An 8,551-nucleotide genomic window follows, 5' to 3' on the forward strand; every position below is an offset into this window, starting at 1 on the left:
CCCCGGTGGACCGTGGACCCCCCCCCCCCCCCCCCCCCCAGGGAACGTCGGAACGTCTCACACCAGACGAGTGTAACCCCTTATGTTTGCGTGGTAGAGTAATGATGGTGTACGTGTACGTGGAGAACTTGTTTGCGCAGCAATCGCCGACGTAGTAGAGCTGAGGCAGAATCAAGGAAACCAGCCCGCATTCGCCGAGGCAGATGGAAAACCGCCTAAAAACCATCCACAGATTGGCTGGCTCACCGGACCTCGACACAAGTCCGCTGGGCGGATTCGTGCTGGGGACCAGGCACTCCTTCGCAATCCGGAAAGCCGTGCGTTAGACCGCTCGGCTAACCGGGCGGGCTCGTGGATGTGTTACATTTCAGTAACAGTCTTCCTATGAATCTCAGTCTTGTATATGCTCTTCCTACTATTTGTTTTAGGTGGTTATTCCACTTAAGGTCACTCTGAACAGTTACTCCCAGAGATTTTATTGTAGATACTGATTCCTGAAATTTGTCATCAATGGTGTAGTTGTACAGTAGTACATTATCTTTCTTATGCATGCGCAATACGTTACATTTATTTACGTTCAGGGTCAGCTGCCAGAGCCTGCACCAATCCTCTGCAGGTTATTCTACAAGTCGATACTGACCTCTGGAGTTGCTACTTTCTTATAGAGAACCGTATCATCTCCGTACAGTCTTAAAGCGCTTATGACCCTCTCTATTAGATCATTTATATACATTGTAAACAGTAACAGTGCTGTCACACTTTCTTGGGGTGCTCCATAAATTACGTTTATAGCTGCTGATTTTGTTCCTTTAGGAGCGACGTGTTCTACCTAATGGTCCGATGCTCAGTAAGGTCCTATTTTTTTCACTAAGGGGCAGTGCGGGACGGTGTCAACCGCCTTCCTGGAGTCAAGGAACACGGCATCAACCTGAGCGCCATTGTCTACAGCACTGTGGAATTCTTGAAGGAACAGAACGAGACTGTATGTGGATGGTGCTAAAAGTGGCAATCCACTAAATTTCGGTTACACGATAAATCATACAAATCTGAAAGCAGTCAATTGAACTAAATACTTAGAGATTACAATTACAAATAACTTAAACAGGAACGATCACACAGACAATGTTGTGCGGGAAGCGTACCGAAGACTACGTTTTATTGCCAGAACGCTTAGAAGATGCAACAAGTCTACTGAGACTACTTACACTACCCTTGTCCGTGCTCTTCTGCAGTACTGATGCGCGGTGTGGAATCCTCATTAGATCATCGATGGAGGACATCAAAGAAGTTGAAAGAAGAGCAGTTTGTTATGTATTATCGCGCAATAGGGGAGAGGGTGGCACGGAAATGATCAACGAGTTGGGATGGCAATCATTAAAATAAAGCCATTTTTCATTGTGGCATGGGTTTTTCATGACACTTCAATCACCAAATTTCTCCTCCAAATATGAAAATATTTTGTTCATGTCCACCCAAACAGGGAGAAATCAAAGGTCGCACGGAAATATTGAAGAGTTAGTTTTTTCCCGCTCGCTGTCTGAGACTGGAACAGTAGAGAAATAAAACATCCTGGCAGATTAAAACTCTGTGCCCGACCGAGACTCGAACTCGGGACCTTTGCCTTTCGCGGGCAAGTACTCTACCAACTGAGCTACCAAAGCACGACTCACGAGCGGTCTCACAGCTGTACTTCTGCCAGTATCTCGTCTCCTACCTTCCAAACTTTACAGAAGCTCTCCTGCGAACCTTGCAGAACTAGCACTCATGAAAGAAAGGATACTGCGGAGACACGGCTTAGCCACAGCCTGGGGGATGTTTCCAGAATGAGATTTTCACTCTGCAGCGGAATGTGCTAGTTCTGCAAGGTTCGCAGGAGAGCTTCTGTAAAGTTTGGAAGGTAGGAGACGTGATACTGGCAGAAGTAAAGCTGTGGGACCGGGCATGAGTCGTGCTTCGGTATCTGAGTTGGTGGAGCACTTGCCCGCGAAAGGCAAAGGTCACGAGTTCGAGTCTCGATCGGGCACACAGTTTTAATCTGCCAGGAAGTTTCATATCAGCGCACACTCCGCTGCAGAGTGAAAATCTCGTTCTCATTCCAGTAGAGAAATAGTTTGAGGGTAGTTCGATAAACTGTCTGCTAGGCACTTAATTTTGAAATGTAGCATAGTCATGTAGCTGTCGATAACAAAATAATCTCACTTTCACTATAGTTCGTTTTGTAAACGAAGCGATTACTAGCGTAGCGGAGTACCGCAACTGAAGAAAACAGAGGGAAGGCCAAAATAGTGCATTCGGCCTTCGAAATTTTTTCAGTGTGGAAGACCGTAACGCCATCCCTCCTTTCAATCATCGTAAAAACGTTGAAATGGCAGATACAGGAATAATTGATCGCGGAACAGAAAGGTAAATACAATCGCTTAGTGATAGAAAGACATTTGGACCAAATGAGATACCCATACGATTTTACAAAGATTATGACTCGTCGTACCGCCTTCTAACACTGGTTTGTTTCCATCTGGAGTAACGTGCTTATCGATCGTATTGATGAGATTCACGATAGGAGGAATGGCAGGATCAAAATCGATTACAGCTACTGTTTAGCTATCTACAGTGCATTATATCCAAATCATATCATATATCAATATAATAGCACATGATACTACTTGACAGCCTGACGCAGATATAAACACGTCAGTCTACTTGGACATAAAGCAATGACTAACTAGTACGACTACAAAATGTACCTGTATTTCTGCGACAACAGCGGGTTGTGGATTCCCCGCCTTTTGGACTACTGTGCAGTGCCTCCACTGCAATACACATCCGTTCTCAGGGTACTACATTCCCCGGAAATCGAAGCTGAGCTGTCGGTCAGAAGTTCTTTGCCCACTACGTGGAACAAATTTATCCAAAACTCATTAATAAAAAGACTTTCCTCCATTTACCGCCCTTCTTCCATGACTTAGAAACAATCTGAAATGCTTATTTTCCGAGTTCATAGTTTTAGCGAGGAATAAAAAAACCGTATGTCACTGGTACGCTACAACTGTAAGGAGGCTTGTGAAATATGAATGTAGATTTAGATGTAGAACGCTACTGAAATTTGAAATCTTACTGGAAAATAGTCTTTAGAATGTCAGTCATAAAAACACGATGAACGCATGATAAACGTGAACGTAGTAGTCCGTCTTCACCGCTATTATATGTTTGCTATTGTTGTGGTCGTCAGTCCGAAGATGCAGCTCTCCATGCTGCTCTATACTGTGCTAGCCTCTTCCATCTCCGAATAACTACTGCAACCTACATCCTTCTGAATCTGCTTACTGTATTCATCTCTTGGTCTTCCTCTACGATTTTTGCCTCCCACGCTTCCCTCCAGTACTTAATTCGTGATCCCTTGACGTCTCAGAATGTGTCCTACCTACGATCCCTTCTTCTTGTCAGGTTGTGTCATAAAATCCTTTTCTCCACAATTCTATTCAGTATCTCCTCATTAGTTACGTGATCCACCCATCTAATCTTCAGCATTGTTCTGTGGAACCATATTTCAAAAGCTTCTATTCCCTTCTTGTCTAAACTGTTTATCGGCCACACCTCACTTCCATACATGGATACACTCCATACAAATACTTTAAGAAAAGGACTTCTTTTTCAAGGAGTTCCTTGCGAGGTGAGGGAGTGGCTATGTACGTAAAAACAGTATTCCATTTCAGTCCATAGACGTATCACGACACTGCACTGAACAGATATTTGAATATTGAGCAGGGGAAGTTGCATTTAGTGAAACTAAACTTTTAATTGTTGTTGTCTATAGGTCCCCTAACTCTGACTTCAGAGCATTTTTGCTCAAGCTAGAGGAGGTTCTTGATTCACTTCGTAGGAAATACCAAAAATTGGTTACGTGTGGTGACTTCAATATAAACTTTGTATACGATGGTGAAAGAAAAAGGATGTTGGTAGATCTCTTAAATTCATATGATCTGATGCAGACTGTGTTTTTTCCCACTAGGGTGGATGGGAACAGTAGCACAGCCACAGACAATATTTTTATTCATTCTTTATTACTAGATAGGCATTCTGTTAGTAAAAGGGTGAATAGCCTTTCACGCCATGTTGCACAAATTTTAACAATAAAAGGCTTTTGTACTCAAACAAATGTCACATACAATTACAAACTATGTAGGAAAGTTAATCCAGGAGCATTAGAAAAGTTTTTTAATCCTTGTCAAGGAACAAGAGTGGCAGGATGTTTATAGTGCCGATAAAATAGATGACAGATATAATGGTTTCTTCAACACATTCCTCATGCTCTTTGAGAGTTGTTTTCCATTAGAGCGTTCTAAACGGGGTACTAGCAGTGGGATAAGGATATAATGTAGAACAAAGCGGGAATTGTATCAAAATATTAGAAATTGTCACAATCAAGCCACAGTAGCCCATTACAAACAGTATTGTAAGGTGCTTAAAATGTTATTAGGAAGGCACAGAATATGTGGTATGCAAATAGAATAGATAATTCACAGGATAAAATTAAAACCATATGGTCAGTTGTGAAGGGGCCGCGCGCAGTGGCCACGCGGTCTGGGGCGCCATGTCACGGATTGCGCGGCCCCACCCGCCGGAGGTTCGAGTCCTCCCTCGGGCATAGGAGTGTGTGTCGTTATTAGCATAAGTTAGTTTAAGTAGCTTGTAAGTCTAGGGACCGATGACCTCAGTCGTTTGGTCCCTTCAGAATTCACACACATTTGAACGTTTGAGCAGTTATGAAGGAAGTGTCTGGTCAGCAGCACAACGTCGACGATATAAAGTCAGTTCGTAGTAAAAATATTTCTGCTACTGACAAATCAGATATATTTACAGTATTTAACAATCATTTTCTGAGCATTGGTGGTGAATTGAATAAAAATTTCGTTTCTACAGGGAATAATATAATTTACTTGGCAAATGCCTTCCCGAGATTGATGTCTGAAATATTCCTCTGTGATACAGACAAGGTGGAGATTGAGTCAATAATTAAATCACTGAAGACTAAGACTCTCGTGGATATGATGCAGAGCCTAGCAGAATATTAAAGTACTGTGCAGCACATGTTAGCCTTGTATTTGGCTATATTTGTAATTTTTCCTCCAGGAATGGTCAGTTTCCTGAAAGATTAAAGTACTCAGTAGTAAAGCCGCTTTATAAAAAGGGAGAAAGGGATAATGTAGACAATTTTAGACCTATTTCTATGCCATCAGTGTTTGCTAAAGTTACTGACAAGGCTGTGTATGTAAGGATAGTTGATCATTTTATATCACACATATGTACAGTTCTGCGTTAGAAGTCATTTAACAACTGAAAATGCTATATTCTCTTTTCTGTGTTAGCTGTAGGATGGGTTAAACAAAAGATTTCGAACGCTAGGTATGTTTTTTGATTTAACTGAGGCGTTTAATTATGTTCATCACAAAATATTGCTCCAGAAGTTAAACCATTACGGAACACGGGGAGTAGATCACAATTGGTTCACCTCTTACTTTAGCAACAGACAGCAAAATGTCGTTATTCACAATGTTGAGAAAGGATGTGATGTGGGGTCTGAGTGGGGTACACTCAAGTGGGGAGTACTCTAGGGATCATTGTTGGGGCCACTCCTGTTCCTTATTTACAAAAATAATATGCCCTCTAGTATTACAGGTAACTCTAAAATATTTCTGTCTACTGATGACACTAGCTTGGTAGTAAGAGACGTCATGTGGCACATTGGCTTGCTTTCAAGTAGTGCAGTTCATGACCTAAGTTCATGGTTTGTAGAATACAAACTAACGCTAAATCACACACAGACTCAGTTTTTACAATTTCTAACAAACAATTCAACAAAATCTGACGTTTTAATTTCACAGAATGGGCATATGATTAATGAACCTCAACAGTTAAAGTTTCTAAGTGTTCAGATAGATAGTAAACTGTCATGGAAAGCACACGTTCAGGACCTTGTTCAAAGACTTAATACTGACATTTTCACTATTCGAACGGTACCTGAAGTGAGTGACCGTTCAACACGAAAATTAGTCTGCTTTGTTTATTTTCACTAGCTTATGTCTTATGATATTATATTTTGGGGTAACTCTTCCAATTCTAAAAGGATAATTTTCGCTCAGAAATGGGCCCTTCGGGCAATAAGTGGTGTAAGTTCACGAATCTCTTGTTGACCACTGTTCACGGGTATGGGTATACATTCCTTACTGTCATTTCTTGTGAAAAATACTAGCTTATTCCCAAGAATAAGCAGCTTTCACTCAGTTAATACTCGGTAGACATCAAACCTACATTTGGATCGGACTTACTTAACTCTTGCGAAGAAAGGTGTGCAGTATACTGCTGCATCCATTTTCAATAAGCTACCACTCAAATTCAAAAATCTTAGCTGTAATCCACCCTCTTTCAAATTGAAACTGGAGAGATTCCTCATGGGTCACTCTTTCTATTCTGTCGAGGTGTTCCTTGAAAAATTAAGCTGATTATTGTCGTATTGTTGATTTCGTTTACTTCAACTCACGGATTGACTTTTTTCGGGTTCATAAACATTTATTTTTATCTGTTATTACTTTTATGTTGTTATTTCATGTGCTGACACGTTCCATGACGTTGGAGATTTACTCCTCATTTTATCCTACGGAACTTGACGTGTAAATAAATAAAAGACAATTAAATCTGTACTCGATGTTAACAACTTTCTCTTCTTCAAAACGCTTTTCTTGCTACATTTTATATCCTCTTTACTTTGACCATCATCAGCTATTTTTCTGCCCAAATATCAATATGCATCTACTACTTTAAGTGTCTGATTTCATAATATAATTACCTCAGAATCACCTGATTTAATTCAACTACATTCCATTATCCTCCTTTTGCTTTTGTTGACGTTCATCTTATATCCTCCCTTCAAAACACTGTCCATACTGGTCTACTGCTCAACTGCTCTACTGCTCTTTCAAGTCCTTTGCTGTTACTGACAGAATTTCAGTTTCATCGGCAAACCTCAAATTTTTTATCTCTTCTCTCTGGACTTTAATTTCTACTCCAAATTTTTCTTTTCTTTCCTTTACCCGTATTTACGGGTTGAATAACATCGGGGATATAATACAACCCTGTCTCACTTCCTTCTCAACCACTGCTTCCTTTTCATGCCGCTTAGCTCTTATAATAGTTATTTGGTTTTTATATAAATTGTAGATAGCCTTTCGCTTCCTATGTTTTATCCCTGCTATCTTTAGAGTTTGAAAGACAGTATTCCATCCAACGTTGTCCTTTCTCTAAGTCTACAAATGCTAGAAACGTAGGTTTGCCTTTACTCAACCTAGCTTCTAAACAAGTCGTAGGGTCAGTATTTCCAAGCATGTTCCAACATTTCTCCGGTATCCAAGCTGTTCTTCCTTGAGGTCGGCTTCTACCAGTTTTTCCATTCGTCTCTAAAGAGTTCGTGTTATTATTTTGCAACCGTGACTTACTAAACCGACAGTCCGGCAATTTTCACACCTGTCAACACCTGCTTTCTTTGGGATTAGAATTATTACATTCTGCTTGAAGTCGGAGGGTATTTCGCCTGCCTCATAGGCCATGCTCACCGGATGGAAGAGTTTTTTCACGGCTGGCTCTTCCAACGCTATCAGTAGTTCTATCGGAATGTCGTCTACTCCCGGGACCTTATTTCAGCTTAGGTCTTTCAGTGACCTGTTAAATTTTTTACGCAGTATGACATCTTCCATCTCACCTTCATCTAGGTCCTCTTCCATTTCCATAACATTGCCCTCAAGTACATCTCCCTTGTAAAGACCCTCTATATACTCTTTCCATTTTTCCCTTCTTTGCTTAGCACTGGTTTTTCATCTAAGCTCTTGACTTTGATACAGGAGGTTCTCTTTTCTACAAAGGTCTCTTTAATTTTCCTGTAGGCGGCGTCTACCTATCCCATAATGATATATGCTTCTAAATCCTTATCTCTGCTCTCTAGCCATTCCTGCTTAGCCATTTTGCACTTCCTGTCAGTCTTGTTATTTAGAAGTTTGTATTCCCTTTCGCTTGCATCATTTACTGCAGTTTTGTATTTTCTCCTTACATCAGTTAAATTCAATATCTCTCGTGTTACCCAACGATTTCTACTATTCTCGTCTTTTTCCATATTTGATCTTCTGCTGCTTTCACTCTTTCATCTCTCAAAGCTACCCATTTTTCTACTACTGTATTCTTTTCACCTGTTCTTGTCAATCGTTCCCTAATGCTCCCTATGAAACTCTCTAGTACCTCTGATTCTTTCAGTTTATCCAGCTCCCATTTCCTTGAATTCCTACCTTTTTGCGGTTTGTTCAGTTTCATTCTATAATTTATAACCAATAAATTGTGGCCAAAGTCCATATATGCCCCTGCAAATGTCTTACAATTTAAAAACTGGTTCCGAAATCTCTCTCTAACCATTGCATAATTAATCTGAAACATTTCTGTGTCTCCAGATCTCTTCCACGTACACAACCTTCTCTCATGATTCTTAAACAAAGTGTTAGCTGTGATTAAA

The sequence above is a fragment of the Schistocerca nitens genome, chromosome 9 (assembly GCF_023898315.1).
Source record: "Schistocerca nitens isolate TAMUIC-IGC-003100 chromosome 9, iqSchNite1.1, whole genome shotgun sequence".
NCBI classification, from domain to species: Eukaryota; Metazoa; Arthropoda; class Insecta; order Orthoptera; family Acrididae; genus Schistocerca; species Schistocerca nitens.